Here is a 22079-nt window from a genome sequence, read left to right on the forward strand (position 1 = left end):
AAAGATGCTCCAAAGTAGGCACATCTCTTTTAATTATTAATGACCACCCACAAGAGCTTAAGTACCTTTTTTAAGACTTTAATGCTATAATAAAAGAAGGCTTACCTATGTGGGGTAAATACAATAGCAATATGCGTCCCCAAAAACAGCTTACTTCATAGGGTGAGAACCAAGGAGATAAGGCTCAGGGATTCTCCCTTTCACTGTTGCAAAATAGAACATAAACTAAACACTGTTGGAGTGGAAACAAGTGCTAAAATATGTTATGCTTCCATTTCTTCTCATTTATTGTCTCTGACATTCAATATAAACATTGTTTTATAATATTTGAATATAGATTTTTCCATAATAAAGCATTTAATTATATTTGTTTTAAATTGATGAATTCCCGATACATACAAATATCACACAATCATATCACAAAATCATATGTACTTTATGCTACCATTGTAAAAAAAAACGTATTCAACAGCATGCATATTCAAATAATTATGAATTAGAATTCTTAAATTGTAGTTTGAGATATTTCTGCATAAAGGGAGTATCAATTTGGAGTGGGTGAATTAATGCATTTGACAGTTGTTTGTTCTGATGTCCAAGGTTCGCTGCACAAACAGATAGCCTTCCTCGATGGACGTCGGCTTTGTGTTTCATTTAAAAGCAGGATCATCTGTGTTAGAAACGCCCACACCAGGTCAGTCAGTGGAGGTGTCTGTCTCACGTGTAGCAGGTGTCGCAGAAACAAAGAGAATGAGGGACGAGTGAGTGAACAAGCCCAGAAGGGTAAACTTGACTTGAGGGGGGACTCAGCGATTTTAGAAAATCCCCCAGCACACCCCTAAGCCACATCCCTCCCCCTTCTTATTTTGTGCCCAGCAAGTTCAACACTTGAAGCAATGAAGCAAACTGTTGTGATTATGCTCAAGTAATGAAGCAGAACAAGATAAACAACAATTCTTGCTGGAGAGGAAGAAAACGAATTGTGTTCAGGGATTTGGTGGCAGTGGTGGGATCTTAAAAGATGGTTGTGTTGCTGGCTTGTCACAACCGCACAGTATTTCGGTGTTTCCCCTCCCTCGCACACACACACTCACTATTTACCGTAAGCAGATCTGGCTATCACCTTGCACCTTGCCCAGGGCATGCCTCAGCCCTCTTTATTTTATTAACTGCACCAGTGGGCAGCTACCAAAACACAGAGCAAACGGAGCGAACCATGCGGAGAGCCGAGAGAACGGGGGAAAGCAGGCCAACCTATGCAGGAGATGGGGGAACGGCCGGAGTCTCGGTCTCCTACTTCTACTTCTATCCGACAAAAATAAGAAAGATTTAGAAAAGCAAAAACAGCAGTTGGTGTGAGATGAATGCGGGGAGAGGGGCGAGCAGAGAGGGGAGGGGGGTATGAGAGATCCTGTTTGGACCCTGCACTACGTAACGTTACCCTGTGTCCTGGCAGCCCTGTGCATCGGCTGAGTCCCCTCAGCCTGATATCATCTGACAGGGAGGCTGGCATGTTTCATACAGCCCTCTACAACTGCTGCTGACACACAAAGGAAACAGAGACGAGTTCACAAGACCACGGTCAACAATATTATCATGCTAAATCAAAAAGGTATCTGAATCAGCACTGTTTGGAAATAAAACTTTCACATGCACTGTGTAGTTTGATTTAGTATGAGTAGCAATTTCCTTATATAGAATTATCTAAACGATAAATATGATACACAAATGATGTTATGATGGAGAGACTATGCAACAGTATTTACAATTGAAATGATGTTGTATAAAAAATGAATTCATATTTGTGAAGGCAAGGTAGAAACTGAAATAAAATCCATATGTGACCATGGAACAAACAGAATAAAGTTTGTTCTATAGAATTCCTCATGCTGTTTTAGACAATCACATTTGTGTCCTCATGAATGACAAAATGATCCCAGCAGTAGTAAACAAACAGTGGGATACGGGCCAGCCTTCCACAGCAGACTCTTCTCTCACACAACCTGCCTGCATGGGCCTTTCTGCTGGAAAGAGGAAAATTGCAAAGGGTGACAGAAAGAAACATGAATCTTCTAAAAAAATATCCTGCCTTCATAAATTGACCTTTAAGTGGAGAGGGAGAAGGCTGTACTCACTCACACACGCACACACGCACACACACACACACACACTCATGCACACACACACACTCACACACACATGCACACACACACGCGCACACACGCACACACACACACACACACACACGCACACACGCACACACACACACACGCACACACACACACACACACACACACGCACACACACACACACACACTCAAGCACACACGCACACACACACACACACACACACACACACACACACACACACACACACACACACACACACACACACACACACAGAGAGACTGCAGGCCCCATGAATCCCTCACTCCCCTGGACACTTGTCCAACTTCACCATCAGATTATTTTGCCCAATATTATATTTATTTTTACAATATTGATCTGCGGGACATCAATATTATAAAAATATTGATAGGCTGACATTAATGTGGAGTGGAGTTGGGGCTGGGGGTGGGGGAGGATGAGTGAGCGCTGGACTCGTGCTGCATCTAAATTCCCTGGAGCCGGTCTGCTGAGGCCAACGTCTGATTGAGTCGTGTCACACTAATCTGTCTTGACAACATGCGAGCAGTTGCCATGTTTCCCTCTTAGCCCTAATGCACTTTTTTTGTGTGCGAGAGCGGCCCCCATTCACTTGAGAAAGGCTCGGGGGGTACAGGGTGGGGGGAGGGGGGCAGGGGGCAGGGGGACAGGATGGAGGATTAGGGGGTCTACTGAAAAATGCAGATCCGGAACTGAAACAGCAATCAAAGCTTATCTTTTGGAGGTTACTTCTAGAATGAATCTTCCGATCACTGATGGCATTTCTAAAATAAATAAGAGGAGGAGAACATAAATTGTTGATAATAATAGATATATATATATATTTTTAATGAAATTGTATGTTGTGTGTACATTTCTGTTCTTGTGTCGTGTATTTGTATTGGAGTGCAGCACAGCTCTTGTCTCCCTGGTGCTCTGAATGATTCAGTAGTGGTGACTGGATCACTCCACCTGGTTCCACATGCTGCTGTAATAGCGCTACCCAGAGAAACACTGACAGGTAGACACTCAATAAAGCAGGACGTAGCTGTAGATCAACTGTCCTACAGGGAACAGCCAGGACATTATTATTATTATACTATCAAGGCTTATGGTGGGAGAATAATTGGGGGGAAAATATCTCCACATGGTCTGCTTCATTAGAACAAGGTATCCGCCTAATAATAGTGTCATCTGTGCTCTAGTGCACATTGGCAAATCGCTAGGTGCAATTAAAAGTCTGGAAATCACACAATTCACACTAAAGTAGCTCACGCTGGTGTCTGGGTGGCAGTCCAGTCTCAATCTCTCTTTAAGTCTGGGGCACTCAGGCAGGATGGAGAGGGAGGGATGCTACTGTATGTGTGGCTCAGGGAGAGGACAGAGGGCAGAGGAGAGTTTAGGTGAATTCTCTGTCATTCATTTTAAGTGGTTTTGGTGTGAGACATAAAGATGGATGGTGAACACTCACAGTCCACCTAAAAGCCACCCATCCCACTGGTGGTGGTGGTGAGGATGGCCTCCCCCAGTCATGGACTGCAGTGGGCCTTCCCTAGACCTGTCCTGCAGTGGAAATGACATGAAAGGGGCAGCAGCCAAGCCAATTCTGGTCCAGATGGGAGAGGGCCCACCCTAGGCAGGTGGGCCAGGGGCCACAGGGCCAGGGGGCCAAGTGCACGGATCAGACCACGGAGGGTGGTAGGGGAGCGCTCCCCCTGCTGGCCCATCCTATCTCCTGCTTCTGCTCCTCCCCCCAAAAATCCACTTTGTAACACATGACCGGACGACCTGAATAATTAAACTCCTCTTCAATATTTCACATGCCCCCCTTTCAATGTTTGTTGCCCTGGCCTAATGCAATTTTCATGCCAAAATGTTTTTGTCCTACTTTAAAACGTGAACACCGCTACTGTCAAGATTTGGGTCAATTGCAGTTTGGGTATTTTGGGTAATTTGCACCAGGGAGGCATGAAATGAAATGACCATTCAACCTGTGCATCTGAACTCTCGTACTAAAGATCACTAACACACATACACACACACCAGAGATGGAGCTTTCTCATTATGAATGATAGAAACGTTGAAGGAAAGTAGAAAAATGTTTTAATTGTTGTGGTGATCAAGAAAACCTTGAAGACAAATGATAACATAATCATAGAGAATAAACTAGTGTTAAAAGTAGACATCAGACTAACAGCAGGTAAATCAAACTCCAGTAACTATTTGAAACAATCACTGACACCAGAGGTCCAATTGTCAGTTACCTAAAAAAAATACAATGTCACTTCTGTTTGGCTTAGTAGCCTACTTCTTCACCCACTCTAAATAGGAGTGCCTTCTGTTGGAGTAAGTAAGCAGACTTTTGACGCTGGGATGTTGGCTAGTGCCCAGCCTCTCCCAGAGCAGGACGAGGGAGCTTCTTTCCCCCACTGTTCCTGTGTGAAACCTGGCTGCTGCTCTGGCCCAGGCCCCCCACCCCACCCCGCCCCGCCCCTCTAACCCACCCCGCCCCATCCTTCCAGAAGGCCCCAGCCCAGGACGCCGCGGCTGGCCTGCCATTTGGTTGGCTGTTCCCCTGCTCTCCCCTGCTCTCCCAGGGCTGAGCAGAGGGGGGGCCTGGCTAGGCTACATCCCAGCAGCAGCAGCAGCGAGTATGCAGGGCTTCATGAGCGAGTTATTATTAAACGTTCAGATAAATTGTGACACTAGCACTATGAGAAGCTTTCAGCATTTAGTGCTGGTGCTGATCAAACATTCATGGGGAGAGCTGCATTTGCTCCGCAGAGTTTTTAAAGTTTTACTTTTCATTATCTGTGGTCATTGCAAGACCTAGTTAAGGGAAACTAATTGAACACACGCAACACAAGTTTAAGTTACACAGCTTCGTTAATTCATGTTTGGGATTTAAATATAGGATTGGACCCCACTTAACTGCAATTTTAGAAGCTTATTTATTCCACTCAGGCACAATATTTTCCCATTGTTAATATCGGCATTATGAATAATCTCAATGGATTCATCAATGGCTTTATATATATATATATATATATATATATATATATATATAAAGGCATTGATGAATCCATTGAGATTATATACTCCTATCCACCTCACGTCCAATAAACGTAAAGATTTTGCTAATTAGACAGATGGACAGATCTTTGGTGACGGTGCTGCTCAGACTAACTGGGCATCTGTTAGGAGTGGGTGGGTCCTCCTGGCCTGTCTGAGAGGGGTGAGTATAGGGGTTCCCTGCCTTCTGCCTATAGAACAGTTGTGCCCAACTTTGGACACAGGGCTGTCCACAGTCTGTTTGCACCAGCAGCCAAGACCTCCATATGCCTTACCAGATGACTCCCTCTCCATCCACACTCTGACCCCAGCCCAGGCCCAGGGAAGACCAACACTCACCACACTTAAACAAACACAGGACATACTAAATGTACACTTACTTATACATTGTGTACAAATACAAATAAGCATGCACACAAGTGAGCATACACACTCAAATGTTTGGGCACACTATAGCATGTAAACGGTAAACAGGATGGCAGAAAACGTGTGATGGTAATGGGAAAGGTCCCTCTAGTAAATTGATATCATTACTACTTGTTTCCGACATCAGGCTGTATTTTATTCAGTGGGAGAGGCAGTAAGAAACTATATGCCCATCCCAAATTTGCTACATTAGTCCTTTCCGTGAGTTTCTCCACTCACAGTGGTTGCTAGTGGAGTCACCAAGGCATTAATACTGTAGGAGATTAATATTTAAATATATCAAATGGAAAATGGAATGAAATGTATTGAACGGAGAGTAATTAGCTTTCATGAGGCGAGCCAAATAAGTTTTATGCTAAGTTACTTTTTATTAAACAAATAATAACCTATAGGTAATACACACCGACATATGCTCACAGACACGCACATGCACACACAAAAGTTTGTTTTCACTGCAAATAAAACCCATTTCAATGTATTGAGCCCCTCTTTCAGCGATTCGAAATATCTAATCTTCCAATAGATAAACTGTATAATACCAGTAAAGTCCATCTATTTCCTTCACAACTATAATCTAAAGGTAACCAGAGAGAAGTGTTTAATCACATGACATTGTCCACCCACAGGACTCATCTTTTCATCCCTCTATCCTCTATCCTCTCATCCCACCATCCTCTCCAATTAACTATTAACATGGAGGGTTTTCCCACTCGCTCACGACGACAGTGGGGTTTGGGGGAGGAGGGAGGACGGAGGGATTGGGGAGAGAGTGAGGGAAAGAGGGAGGGATTGGGCTCTTAAACAACAGCACAGCAGGAGTCTTGGGAAAAGAGGACCACAGACCACTGCCGGGCGCCACCACTCTCCAATTTCCTTGGCTTCTTCTTTCCCTCCCCCACCCTCTTTCCCCTCTCCCCTTCCATATAAATAACTTATTTTATTACAACTTTATTACGATGTATTTATTATAACTATTTCTGAAATGTACTGGTATTTTGGAGCCAGGTCGAGAGAAAGTGTCTGAAGCTTGATAGGCACAGTAAGATAGGAAGGATTCTGAACTAGTACTTTCCGGCACCTGATGTTCTCTATCCTTGGGCATTAGCCATTTGCTTACAACAATATACAACATATAACATTAGAGTAAACAAACAATTGTTTTCCTGCTCTTACATTTCAGATGCCCAAGTACACCTGGTTCAAAATAAATAATCAGTGTCTTATCGACAATGTTATGCTTGTTGTTTTACAATGCTACTTATTTGATGTTTCCACTTCAGAATGACAGCCGGGCATGTTTTGGGGATTTTTTGGCACACTTGAATAAAAGCAAAATGTGGAACGATTGTTCAGTCAAGGAGCCAGTAGACAATGCCATGATGACAGTGTAAAAAACAGTCTAGACTCCCTTTCAAAATGTCGGATCACTTACAAAAGCAAGGCTCACATTTTTGGCACATCAAGTGTGTGCGGCGGCTGAGGGCTCTTGATGAGAGCACTGAGGAAGATGAAAAAATCAGCGGAGGGAGGGAGGGAAGCCAAAAGGGGATGGGCTGGCTGGCAGGCAGGCCCCTCTCTGCTGGATGTCCTGGGCCAAAATGTTCTGCTGGGTTCCACTATCGATTCAGGCCTGAGGGGAGATCAATACTTCCACACATTGGACCCATACTCTCTGTATGGTAGTACATTGCCAAACCATTACAACTTGTCTAAATCCCAGTAATAAGTCTGGTAGACAAAGCGTCACCTCAGACAATATAATACAGAGGTGAAATAGTCACCTTTTAATGTAGATGTCTGACAGGTCTATGGTCTCTGTTCACAGCTTGGACAGATGGAGCGGACAGTTAGCACGTCCAACACATCTTATCATAATAACCTTCTCCTGCTAATGTTGGTTCTTTATTGGTTAAGTTGCTAAAGGTGTAAGGTCTCAGTGTGTGTGTACGGGTGGGTGTAATGCTCCGAAACGAGACACCACCATCTTTCTTGGCCTGGTGACAGTGTAGGGAACTGTTATGACATGCCTGTTTCTATGACAACCCCTGGGGAAAAGCGAGAGGGGGGGGCTGTCAAGGACCAATTTACTCCTCATCCAGAGGGATCTACAGTACAGTACTCCCTGCAGAGGACACTACTCTGCTCTGAACCCACTCCAAACATCCCCACCATGTCTGAATCCAGAGCCACTGAAATGGGTCAAAGTGCAAACACTACAAGCAGCAGAGAGTTGGCTGTTATTTCACCCTTACGGGCCATGGAAGAGGAACCGATGAATGTCATGCCAATGTTGTCAGCCCTAACCCTCACAACCCATTTTTTTTTAGAGTTTACTTTAGAAAATGTCCTGTGTCTTATGCTTCATCATATTTGATGAGAAGATACCATGTCTAGTTAATCAAAACTTGGAACCATCAACATTCCATTATGAAGAAGAAAATATATTAATGTTGTTGTAGGACTGGTTAGTGTTCCTCTTAGTGGGATAAAAGTCTGAGCACATTGCTAACATTCGAAAGGATCAAGTCAATATGACATAAGCACAACAAGATTGCAAATTCTGCTGCGAATCTGACAAGTTGAGTTGTCTGTCAGGTTCAACACGTTGTCCTCAACCTGAAGTCCACTTTCTGCATGTCAGGGTTGGTCTTTACTCCCTTATGTCTAGTTACCACCAACCCAATAACAGAACATCACAACAGAACATCACAACAGAACATCACAACAGAGCATCACAACAGTCCAAACCTGCACTATAAAGGACCTTGCTTTCTACACGGTATCAAAGGTGCACTCTAAATAAAGATTATACCTGACCATTTCTTTATATCCAGATATACTCACATACAAAGTTCACAATAAAGACCATGTACAGCATGTACAGTGAGGGGAAAAAAGTATTTGATCCCCTGCTGATTTTGTACGTTTGCCCACTGACAAAGAAATGATCAGTATATAAGTTTAATGGTAGGTTTATTTGAACTGTGAGAGACAGAATAACAACAACAAAATCCAGAAAAACGCATGTCAAAAATGTTATAAATTGATTTGCATTTTAATGAGGGAAATAAGTATTTGACCCCCTCTCAATCAGAAAGATTTCTGGCTCCCAGGTGTCTTTTATACAGGTAACGAGCTGAGATTAGGAGCACACTCTTAAAGGGAGTGCTCATAATCTCAGTTTATTACCTGAATAAAAGACACCTGTCCACAGAAGCAATCAATCAATCAGATTCCAAACTCTTCACCATGGCCAAGACCAAAGAGCTCTCCAAGGATGTCAGGGACAAGATTGTAGACCTACACAAGGCTGGAATGGGCTACAAGACCATCGCCAAGCAGCTTGGTGAGAAGGTGACAACAGTTGGTGCGATTATTCGCAAATGGAAGCTGGGGCTCCATGCAAGATCTCACCTCGTGGAGTTGCAATGATCATGAGAATGGTGAGGAATCAGCCCAGAACTACACGGGAGGATCTTGTCAATGATCTCAAGGCAGCTGGGACCATAGTCACCAAGAAAACAATTGGTAACACACTACGCCGTGAAGGACTAAAATCCTGCAGAGCCCGCAAGGTCCCCCTGCTCAAGAAAGCACATATACAGGCCCGTCTGAAGTTTGCCAATGAACATCTGAATGATTCAGAGGAGAACTGGGTGAAAGTGTTGTGGTCAGATGAGACCAAAATCGAGCTCTTTGGCATCAACTCAACTCGCCGTGTTTGGAGGAGGAGGAATGTTGCCTATGACCCCAAGAACACCATCCCCACCGACAAACATGGAGGTGGAAACATTATGCTTTGGGGGTGTTTTTCTGCTAAGGGGACAGGACAACTTCACCGCATCAAAGGGACGATGGACGGGGCCATGTACCGTCAAATCTTGGGTGAGAACCTCCTTCCCTCAGCCAGGGCATTGAAAATGGGTCGTGGATGGGTATTCCAGCATGACAATGACCCAAAACACACGGCCAAGCTAACAAAGGAGTGGCTCAAGAAGAGGCACATTAAGGTCCTGGAGTCTCCAGACCTTAATCCCATAGAAAATCTGTGGAGGGAGCTGAAGGTTCGAGTTGCCAAACGTCAGCCTCAAAACCTTAATGACTTGGAGAAGATCTGCAAAGAGGAGTGGAACAAAATCCCTCCTGAGATGTGTGCAAACCTGGTGGCCAACTACAAGAAACGTCTGACCTCTGTGATTGCCAACAAGGGTTTTGCCACCAAGTACTAAGTCATGTTTTGCAGAGGGGTCAAATACTTATTTCCCTCATTAAAATGTAAATCAATTTATAACATTTTTGACATGCGTTTTTCTGGATTTTTTGTTGTTATTCTGTCTCTCACTGTTCAAATAAACCTACCATTAAAATTATAGACGGATCATGTCTTTGTCAGTGGGCAAACGTACCAAATCAGCAGGGGATCAAATACTTTTTTCCCTCACTGTATCTTCCCTGGAAATACCAGTAGACAAAAAAAGCAAACCTAGTAAAACATGTAGGAAGATACTGAACCTAATAAGATGCTATTAGAGAAACAGACTCGCTGTACAGGGAGTTGTAGGGGTGACAGTAGTTTGTGGGAAAGGGAAAGGGAAGCTAATGAGAGTGAACATATTGCAGGCGCTCTGTCTTGGCTCTTGTTGTTTACCTGTGCGCTGCCTGGAAACAGTTTGTTCACTGTTGTTGACGGCAGGCAGGTAGGCCCTGGAGGCCCAGGCATGGCAGGCTCCCCTGGGGCTGGGGAAAACAACATTAGTAAATAGAAGTCTGTTGGTGGTGGTGAAGAAGTGAAGACCCTCAGAGCACCCTAGCACCCTCATTACTGTTAATACAGTAGTATAACACTACTTTAACAATATTATATTATATTACAACACTATTACAACAATGGGCTTACTTAGAAGGCCTCTCTCAAAAACATTATTCAAGCAGTTTACTGAAGTAATATATGAGGTATTTGAGGAATAAGATGCTCTCACTTCTGCTAAAGAGAGGAAGGATTTGGCCCCTGTCGCACTGATTTAGAGGGCTCTTGCTGAGTTAGAAAACCCATATTGGTAATTTTTCATCACTAAATCACGCTTCGGAGCAGTGCAGCTAAATGAACAAACATACTATATATGGCATACTGTACATAATGTATGTTTGAGAAAGTGGCCATATGTTGGGATAATATTGACATTGCCACCGTAAAGGTGGCCCCTAAACTGCCCATATTTTATCCTGAAAGGGATCATAGGTATTGATAACTCAATTTAACAAATCAATTTAATGGCCTGAAACATCATCTTGGACGCCTCTTTCACTCACTGTGCTCAGCACCAGTGCTTAATAAGGGGAGAATTCTGCTGAGACTGTGATGGCTTCATTATGCCGGCCTCACTTACCTTCTGGAGAATGAATGGTTTAATGAAGTAAAGAGATGACATAGCCGCCGCGTTTCAGCGCTAAATCACACATAATGAACATGCCATTAATGAGGGCCACTCAACACCTGAACAGCCCCCTACCTTCCCTTTCCATTTACACAGACACACACACACACACACACACATATATACACACACACACACACACACAAGGACAAGCGGGCTGCACACACAAACGTGCACACATGCGCTCACACACAGATGCAGGTGCTCGCACACACACACACTTTTCTATTTTGTTCATACCCTATTTTTTCAAACCACAGAAACGTAATTTATTATTTTGTCATTCAGTAACACTACATGTAAATGATAAATAGTCAATAAAGACTGAAGCAGAGACCTTATCCCAACACCTTCATCATGAGTAATATCCCCATCAGACATCTGTAGTTTATCTGGAGCAGACACTCAACTCTATTGACAGGTAGTATGTTTGAATGTGAAATACATCCATCAACATATGGGCTCAGCTTATGCTGCAGGTAAAGATTGAATCTCAGCTAACCTTATTCAAGCCACCAGATACAAAACATATGTTATATTCACTCCATCCTAATAGATAGCCACAGAATGTTAACATTTCCCTCTGGGTTTAGTTTTGACAAATGAGAAGAGCCATTCTCTGATTTTAACCAGGTGTTTCCAGCGCAAGTTCAATTGCAGGCCATGTTTTCATTATGGCGCCCAGCTAGTGTGCATGAAAGCCATCAATTACAGTGAATTTTAACACTCCGTTTTGTGACACAAATACACCTTTAGAATCACACTCAGCCTTATCACTTCAAACATACACTCAAGGACCCCTTCAAGGAAAAGCATTTTTAACTTTTGACAAACAAACAATGGTGCCCACTGAGCCTGCTGTGCTAAACATCACTTTGCGGCCCTGAATTAAATGGGAGAAAAGTGCCCTGCCTTCTTTCTCCGGTCTCTGTGTTCTGGGGGAGAAAAGCACACATTTCACACAGTTGCCTTTGTGAGTAATATATTGTATCATGGCCTTCCCACTGAGCGTATTTCCTATAGATAATGACACAAGCTAGCTAGGCTATGTGAAAATCCATGAGAGCAAACGTGTGAGCTAATTAAGATTATAGACGGAGAGCCGCCAGGGTACAGTACTGCGCGGCACGGCGCTGCTGCCTCCATTGTCAGGAAAAAAGGGACCCATTTAAACAACAGGGTCCAAATTACCTGGAGAGCAATTTATACCAATTACACCATATCATAAAATAACCCAATTTAATAGTCAAGGAATCAACATGGGGTATTTGCCATGTGTTTGAGACAACAGCTAAAGGATTAATTTCAAGTCAACGAGCTGTCATTTTGTCTGGCTGATGAGGGGCCTCTCTGTCAGGACTTGCACTATCAGATAAGTGTGGGGCTCTGTGTAATTTAGCTGAACGGCTCCAGAAAGATGCACATACAAGAATACAGCTAGTATAGCTATATTATAAGAGTTATTATGAGTTAGGTATATAGTGCCTAAGGAATAAAGCAAATATAGAGAAACATGGGATGTAAATACAACCTTGTTTGTATACCTTGTGGTCCCCCTCCCCTTATACATACATACTACTTCATAACCATCCTCTAAAGGTGAGTGGTAGGCAGTATACTCTGTCGGTTTGAGGCATGGATATAGTCTTTGTCACATAAACACACTTTCTCACAACATAACTAGATAATGCAATACTATTTAGATATAGTATCAATATTATACTACATGCCCAAACAAAACCTGAAATACATCATCAGTTATGAACTAGTCTTCAATATATTGTCACACGAACATTAGATTGCGAAATCAAGCAGTATAGGCATTTGAGTACGGCTGGAAAAAACATTAAATAATTCTATCTGAGATTTGAAATAAAACTGGTCTATTGTGGATGCTATAATCCACTCTTAATCTGGATAAGGGATCCCAATGTGTTTTAGTCACCGCTCATCTTTTCCCTTTGTGTTGGGCCGGCCTCCTTAACGTTTTAGCAGGGCCTTGACTGGCTGAACTTTGATCTGATGTCTTCATTGAGGGGAGCTCCGGGTTGCCCATTTCAGATGCAAATCCTCTGCGAGGCCTATTGGCACTTTGTAAAGAAGGAAAAGCAGGAAGAAATAGGGAGAGAGGGGTCCCAGAGGGGCTCTGAGGGAATCCTGAGGGGTGGGCAGTGCCCCCCTCCCTCTAATCCACATAGCAATATGGATTAAGGTAGGGGATAACCTTTCTTAACACAGAAGAAAGAATATAGCTGGGACAAGCTGGGGTGGGCGGCTGGGATTCCCTCATAATAAAACAGTGTGCAATAAAAGCATGCTCTGTGTCAGGGGACTGTGAATGGGCCTCAATACAGCCGATTCCCAGGCCTGGTGGGGAAGCTTGCAAAAGCCTACCTAGAGCCAACTAAGCGTGAGTAATCTGCCCGCGCTCAATGGCCGGGGTGAAGCCCATTCACCGCTCAGGAGTTTAAGAGTTGATAAATTTATTATCAGTGGCGATTAGGCAGCGCGCCTGTCACCTTCTTAGAGGCACGGTCAAGGGGAGAAGAAAAGGGGATGAAAGTGTCAGCAGTAGAGACGGCTCTCTCAGAGAGACTAGACTCCAATAGCCCAGGCCTCTAATTGCGATACTAATGTGCTAGAAACCTACGGTTTGAAATGAACCAAGGCAGAAAATTGATTTCATGCTGTGACAGTTTATATATTGCCTCAAGTAGACAAATGACTTATTGAAAGGAAAACGGCACCTTTTAATTTTATTTAGAAAGCCTTAACCGCCTGGTTACATAGGTGGGTAATTCATTTATGGAACTGGTCCTGCAATAATAGTACTTTATCATTCTGCTGAGGTTGTCAGGCCCCTATGTAATCAAATAGACTCAGTTATTGACTTTTGACACAAGAGCTGTATCCATTGTTCTTTGAACAAGTTGTAATGACAACTAAGTGAACAGATTGAGCAGTGAAATAAATGCAACAAGTTAAATAAGCTTTGTCTCTGACTATCACACCCACTAGAGCAACCACAAAGGGTGCAGTGGTTTGGGACAAATCACAAGTGCTCTCCACACACCCTCCAGCACATGGATAAACAATTTTATTAGCTCCATTCAGAAGTTTTTTTTTACATTCAGAAAACCGTATGGAAACCAAGAAACAGAAAAAGGCGTGTCATGCAACAATGCGTTATAGTGCTTGTTCATATGCCTGTCCAATTGTGGTCAGTGAAGTGAGATTAAGTAGCAAAACAGAGCCAGGACCTTCAAGCATACGTAATTGTTTTATAAAGTGGCCCATTACTGGGGCCTGCCATGCTGTCAGTCCTCAGTGCAGTGGACATCTCCCCCTCTGTGCTCCTCACTATAAGTCACTATACCCCCCATTACACACAATTATACCACACTACACTTTCACCAACTGCAAACATTTCACACAAAAATATGACTCCTAGAGGATTTGAGCAACAGAAAGGGATTACTCAGTGCTCCAGTGTTGATCGCAAAGTCAATTGCCTGCGCCGCTTTGTGTCTGGGTCATTATGTGTAATTCAGCGAGCACGTGGATGAATGTGTGTACAGAGCTTTCAATCATCTTTATGAGGGGCTCTGTGTTTGACTGGGAGCGGCTGCTGAGGCAACACTCCATTTATCTTAATGGGAAATAAACACGCTAACAAGTTTAGCCGCATCCTCATTCAGACATAATTTCATATCAATCATCTGGTATCAGCCCGGCTGATCTATGGTGGCAGGCGTTCAGCTGCTGCTACAGTAAAACAAACACAATTCTGAGGGAACCACCGCAGTTAAGGACACCATAGCACAGAGAACTGCTGATTTGCTGCTTTGCATGTGTTCAGGAAATAGCCAGGAAAGTGCTTATTTGGGCTGTTGATTAAAACAACATACACCAGATAATAATAACACAAGAGTTTGACAAAAATGTGAGACCTTTTGACACTCATTAAACATGGAAACCTGGGCAGCACACAGGCATCTTCTGTGGCCTAAAGTCATCAACGTCCTCACAGATATAGAGAAAAAGATTAGCAACAGCGAGAGAGAGAGAGAGAGAGAGAGAGAGAGAGAGAGAGAGAGAGAGAGAGAGAGAGAGAGAGAGAGAGAGAGAGAGAGAGAGAGAGATGTGAGATGCTTCAAAGTCCCTGGGAGCGTCACCTTTCTAATGCAATAACAATAACAAAACCAAGCTATTGTCTCGCAAATAACACCTTAAATTAGTGCAGCCACATTTCCTGACACCAGCTCCCCCTCATTAGTCCAGCTAGGAACCAGGGCCAATCAGCAGCCAAGGCCACCGGTGCCCTGTCACCCGTCATTAAGGTAATTCCTGTTTAAATGCTCATCTAACTCCCAGGGCTGGTCATTGTTGCAGTTTGCTGCCTCTGAGTGTGTGTCTGTACGCATGTGTGTGGGTGTGTGTGTAGGGGGGCTTACCTGTTGCTTCCCACCCCCCTTCCCTCACCCCCAACACTGTCCTGCAGCCCTGAGATAGAGACTCCCCTAGGAGATCACACTCTTCACAGTGGTCAGGTTTAATGTGACAAAAAGGGGGGGTGGTCCCCCAGGTGAGACTAATAAGCTCTCACTGTAGAATTAGACGTTTATCCACATTTATCCAAATGTAAAATGTCGAAGTTGCTCCAAACGTCAAATTTAGAAGGTTAAGGGTTAAGGTTTTGGATAGGGTTAAAACATTACATTTAGGCACTCATAACGAATGGTTAAAGTAAGGGTTAAGGTTTGGCATAGGGTTAAAACAAAAAAAAACATCTAACGAGTGTCCACCACTGGGATCAAACACACAATCTTCTGATCCAGAGTCATGGGATTAAAAAGAAATGGGATTACACCCATCCACCATCACAACGCCCTAGCAAAAACCCAAACCTACTTGATGGTAATAGCACTCACTGTTGCCCCTAGTTGCTGGTTTTGAAGGCATTTTCATGACGTCCTCAGGACATGGATAGAATTCCAGTTTCGAAGTCACTCTTGAGCGATCTGCCTGGGCGAGACAGGCCTGCTCATCTCATTGGACAGAGCAACCTGCACACTGACAAATACCTTTCTCTCTTATTACACACAAATAGGCTACACCAAAATGCTGCATGCACACACACACACACACACACACACACACACACACACTGTGCGATTTAGGACGCATGCACTCACACAACTGCACGCTCTTCAGAGTCTATCATGTGAAATCAATAATAACATACTTATTTGAAAATGCATATCAAGGAAAGAAACATACACATCTACACCACATCCCCTCTCTCACACAAACAACGCCAGACTTGCCCTACCCCATCTTTAATATAGGAACCAGGAGGTTAAGCTTTGACCCCACCCACTATCAATCAAACCATCCACAATGACCCTCCATCTGTCTGCTGATGTGCACCAGCTTCCACCACCCTGTTCCTGCGTCCTGGCAAACACGGACACAGTGTGACCCCCTCACTCCACTCTATACTCTGGGGTGTCATTAAAAGGAAGCCACATCACAGAGCACTATTAATGAGCTTTAGAACCCTCAGATCAGCCTGACTGATTCACTGTCTCAGTAAAAGGCCCAGAGTGTTTAGGTAAGACCGTTTATGGGACTAACAAGGTTATTCCTCTGGATAAGTGGTAGAGTATAACTATAGCTAGTTAAAGTAGGAATTAGACAAATAGCTATAACAAGCAGGTATGTTTCAATGCTTTGCCACGGTCAAAGGTGCAGTACGAATTAGGTGTCTGCTGTCTGGAGCAAGGGGTTGGATAAATAACATCCATGTTGTGACCCATGATAAAATTTAGCCTATTCCATAATGTAAGAAAAATGGTGGTAGTAACACACTGATAAAAGAGAGCAAATATTTTAAATAATGTCCTGTTGGCCCTAACGTCTGAATGCCAAATATAATGTCCAAATATTTGCAATATGCCATGCAGTCTTAAAACAGTATATCTAAGTATTCTATACATTATTTGGAGCCTTTACAAACAAAATAATTGTTACAAGATCTGCCAGTCATATAGGTGAAGATATACTCTCCCATATGTATTTATTTGGACAGTGAAGCTAAAACAATTTTTTTGGCTCTATACTCAGCATTGTGGATTTGAGATAAAATGTTTTATATGAGGCGACAGTACAGAATGTCACCTTTTGAGGGTATTTTCATACATATTTGACTAAATGTAATACACTATAAGTGAATTTGTCCAAATACTTATGACACCTTCAGATGGGGGGACTAGGTACATAAAGTGCATTCATTTCTAAATGGTAAAACAGGTGTGTATGAAAATACCCTCAAATAAAAGTTGACATTCTACACTGTCACCTCATATAAAACATTTGATCTCAAATCCAAAATGCTGGAGTATAGAGCCAAATTAAACATTTTATTTTCACTGTCCAAATAAATACGGAGGGGAGTGTATGTGGCACCAACAGGCATGCTCTCTTCCATCTCTTTGAACACATTTGTCTTTCTCCCAAAACGGTGTAATTTCTGAAGATTGAAATCCCACCGTCTGCTATCCGTCATCTTGTCTCTGACAACAACAGAGACCCTGAATGCTTTCAGCCATGATGGATAAATTGGTGGGTAGTAAAATATGATATCTAAGGTAGGTGATGGTGATGGGGCTCATCTCCATCAGTCTCATAGCAGAGGGGTAATTACAGTCTGTTAGATTGTCTCTCTCACCACATGGGAGAGGCAACGCTGTTAGTCATAGGGCTCATATAGGGCTCATCCAACAGGGGAAAACAGGGGGAGAGGGACAGTAATAGTCCAAAAATTAACATCTGTTGCCAGCTCGCATTGTCACAGACATGACAGGCGATCACAGATGACCTTTACTGATTACTGACCAAAAAAAAGAGAAAAGGTCATTAAGACCCCTGATTGAACCATAAATTACAATGTGTATTCAAAAGACACATGCAACTGCCTTCAATATGCGGTTAATCTCTGCTGTTCATTTTCATGCATTTTGGCAATTAGGGAAATACCCCAGGAACCTATTATTTGATTGTCAATCACTGACCCAGCCTTGTCTCCCTCCAGGGGTCAACATCACATCACACAACGATAGAACATCTTATAGACAGTTATGAACTGGGTGGTTCGAGCCCTGAAGGCTGATTGGCTGACAGCCGTGTTATATCAAACTGTATACCACGGGTATGACAAAACATGTATTTTTACTGCCCTAATTACGTTGGTAACCAGTTTATAATAGCAATAAGGCACCTCGGGGGTTTGTGGTATATGGCCAATATACCACAGCTAAGGGCTGCATCCAGGCACTCCGTGTTGCGTCGTGCATAAGAACAGCCCTTAGGTATGGTATATTGGTGTGACACTCTGGCTCTATGGACTTTTATTTTGAGCCAGGGTTGTTATTTTTCTGTTGGGTGTATTTCTATGTTTGCTTTTCTGTTGGGTTGGTTTCTATGTTTGGTCATTGACTCCCAATCGGAGGTAACGAGTGTCAGCTGTCGGCTCGTTATCTCTGATTGGGAGCCATATTTAAACTGTTGTGTTTCACTGTGTGTTTGTGGGTTTTTGTTCCATGTTTCTGTCAGTGTTACAGAGGACTTCACTATCGTCATTTGTTGTTTTTCGTGGTTGCTTTATTAAATAAAGTCATCATGTTCACTCCACGCGCTGCGTATTGGTCCGCTTCTTCAGACGATCATGACAGAAAAACCCACCACAAAAGGACCAAGCAGCGCGTCCAGGAGCAAAGGGTCTGGACATGGGAGGAGCTGTTGGACGGAAAAGGGTCCTGGACGTGGGAGGAGATCCTGGATGGGATGGATCGCCGTCCATGGAGCGAAACGGTGGAGAGGCGACGGCGAGAGGAGCAACAGCGTCGGCAGGGCTATCGTCGGAAGGACGGGAGGCAACCCCAAAAAAAATTTGGGGGGGGGGCACATGGCTTGGGCGGCTGGGCAGCAGGAAGCTGCCACAGGGAGATATGGAGAGAAGGCTTTCGGATTACGGGAGCCATTGGCGAGTAGAGGGAGGGAAGTTGTTGTGGCACGGCGTGAGAGACTGAAGTGTGTTACCAGTCCGGTCCGGCCCGTTCCTGATCCCCAGTTAAGGCCAGTGGTGTGTGTTCCCGGTACGGACCGGCCTGTTCCTACTCCACGCACCAGGTCCACGATGTGCGTCGCCAGCCCAGCCCGGCCTGTTCCTGCTCCACGCACCAGGGATACGGTGTGCGTCGCCGGTCCAGCCCGGCCTGTTCCTGCTCCACGCACCAGGGATATGGTGCGCTTCGCCAGCCCGGCCCGGCCTGTTCCGGCCACTCGCACCAGGGATACGGTGCGCGTCGCCAGCCCAGCCCGGCCTGTTCCTGCTCCACGCACCAGGGATATGGTGCGCTTCGTCAGCCCGGCCCGGCCTGTTCCGGCCACTCGCACCAGGGATACGGTGCGCGTCGCCAGCCCAGCCCGGCCTGTTCCTGCTCCCCGCACTAGCCCTGAGATGCGTGTCCTCAGCCTGGGACCACCAGTTCCGGCACCACGCATCAGGCCTACGGTGCGTCCCCAGGGCCCAGCATGCCCTGTTCCTTCTCCCGCACTAGCCCTGAGATGCGTGTCCTCAGCCCGGTACCTCCAGTTCCGGCACCACGCATCAGGCCTACGATGCGTCCCCAGGGCCAAGCATGCCCTGTTGCTGCTTCCCGCACTAGCCCTGAGATGCGTGTCCTCAGCCCGGTACCTCCAGTTCCGGCACCACGCATCAGGCCTACGGTGCGCCCCCGGGGCCAAGCATGCCCTGTTGCTTCTCCCCGCACTAGCCCTGAGATGCGTGTCCTCAGCCCGGTACCTCCAGTTCCGGCACCACGCACCAGGCCTACGGTGCGCCTCAGACGGCCAGAGTCTGCCGTCTGCCCAACGGGGCCTGAACTGTCCGTCTGCCCAACGCCGTCTGAACTGCCCGTCTGCCCAACGGCGCCTGAACTGTCCGTCTGCCCAACGCCGTCTGAACTGCCCGTCTGCCCAACGGGCGCCTGAACTGCCCGTCTGCCCAACGCCGTCTGAACTGTCCGTCTGCCCAACGCCGTCTGAACTGCCCGTCTGTACTGAGCCTGCAAAGCCGCCCGTCTGCCATGAGCCTTCAGAGCCGTCCGCCAGACCGGGAGCCGCTAGAGCTCTCCGCCGGACAGGATCAGCCAGAGCCTTCCACCAGACAGGATCAGCCAGAGCCTTCCCGCCAGACAGGATCAGCCAGAGCCTTCCGCCAGACAGGAGCCAGAGCCGTCCGCCAGACAGGATCAGCCAGAGCCTTCCGCCAGACAGGATCAGCCAGAGCCTTCCGCCAGACAGGATCAGCCAGAGCCTTCCGCCAGACAGGATCAGCCAGAGCCTTCCGCCAGCCAGGATCCGCCAGAGCCGTCCAGCCGGGATCCGCCAGCCAGCCAGGATCCGCCAGAGCCAGCCAGCCAGGATCCGCCATTTAGTCCGGTACTGCCCCTTAGCCCGGTGCTGTCCCTTATCCTGGTGCTGCCCCTTATCCTGGTGCTGTCCCTTATCCTGGTGCTGCCCCTTAGTCCGGTGCTGCCCCTTAGTCCGGTGCTGCCCCTTAGTCCGGTGCTGCCCCTGAGTCCGGTACTGCCCCTTAGCCCGGTGCTGCCCCTTAGTCGGTGCTGCCCCTGAGTCCGGTGCTGCCTCTTAGTCCAGTGCTGCCCCTTAATCCTGTGGGTTTTAGTTGGGGGTGGTCATTTGGAGGAGGCTACGTAAGCAGGTAGTGACTATGGTGGGGGTGGGGACCACGACCAGTGCCAGAGCCGCCACCATGGACAGACGCCCACCCAGACCCTCCCCTAGACTGTATGCTGGTGCGCCCGGAGTTCGCACCTTTAGGGGGGTACTGTGACACTCTGGCTCTATGGACTTTTATTTTGAGCCAGGGTTGTTATTTTTTCTGTTGGGTGTATTTCTATGTTTGCTTTTCTGTTGGGTTGGTTTCTATGTTTGGTCATTGACTCCCAATCGGAGGTAACGAGTGTCAGCTGTCGGCTCGTTATCTCTGATTGGGAGCCATATTTAAACTGTTGTGTTTCACTGTGTGTTTGTGGGTTTTTGTTCCATGTTTCTGTCAGTGTTACAGAGGACTTCAATATCGTCATTTGTTGTTTTTCGTGGTTGCTTTATTAAATAAAGTCATCATGTTCACTCCACGCGCTGCGTATTGGTCCGCTTCTTCAGACGATCGTGACAATTGGCCACATACCATACCCCCTCGGGCCTTATTGCTTAATTAGACACTGCGATGACACTGTTTACTAATGACTAATATGTACATTTAGTTTGACATATGGATGGTAAATGATAAAGCACTTAACACTGTGCCCATGTTACTTGAATTGGTCTAAAAGAAGACAAATTGGTCGATTCGGCTTGTTTGGCACTTGGCTTCATAACAATGGTTCAGTTTTACCTGTACAACAAGTTGTTGATGTCTACACTCTTAGAAAAAAGGTGCTATCTAGAACCTAAAAGGGTTCTTATGCTGTCCCCATAGAACCCTTTTCAGTTCCATGTAGAACCCATGTAGAAAGAGCGTACAACAAGGACACATTTGAAAAGGCATTCCGAAGCAATCGGTTTGGGGCCACAAAAAAGCATCTTGTTCCCGCAGGCCTTGAGTTTGAGACCCCTGTCCTACAGTTTATGTTGGTGGCATAAATGGTGTGTGAGGGACTTGCTGCTTGTAACCTGTAGCCCAGAGAAATAAAGGTGAGGACGAACGTGAACATGTTTCAGCACCATACTGCATTAGTCCCAGAGGTGCATCAGAGGTGAGAGAATGATGTCTCAAACGGGGCTGTCACGACAATCCTGTGACAGAACAGGGTTGTCAGTTAGGTCATCTGGCCCTCATTTCCTGGGGAACTAAACACAGTGACATAGCATCTCATCACATCCTGTACAGTGGCAGTGGGGTCACACACATATCAA

This window comes from Coregonus clupeaformis, chromosome 11 (assembly GCF_020615455.1).
Source record: "Coregonus clupeaformis isolate EN_2021a chromosome 11, ASM2061545v1, whole genome shotgun sequence".
In the NCBI taxonomy this organism is placed as follows: Eukaryota; Metazoa; Chordata; class Actinopteri; order Salmoniformes; family Salmonidae; genus Coregonus; species Coregonus clupeaformis.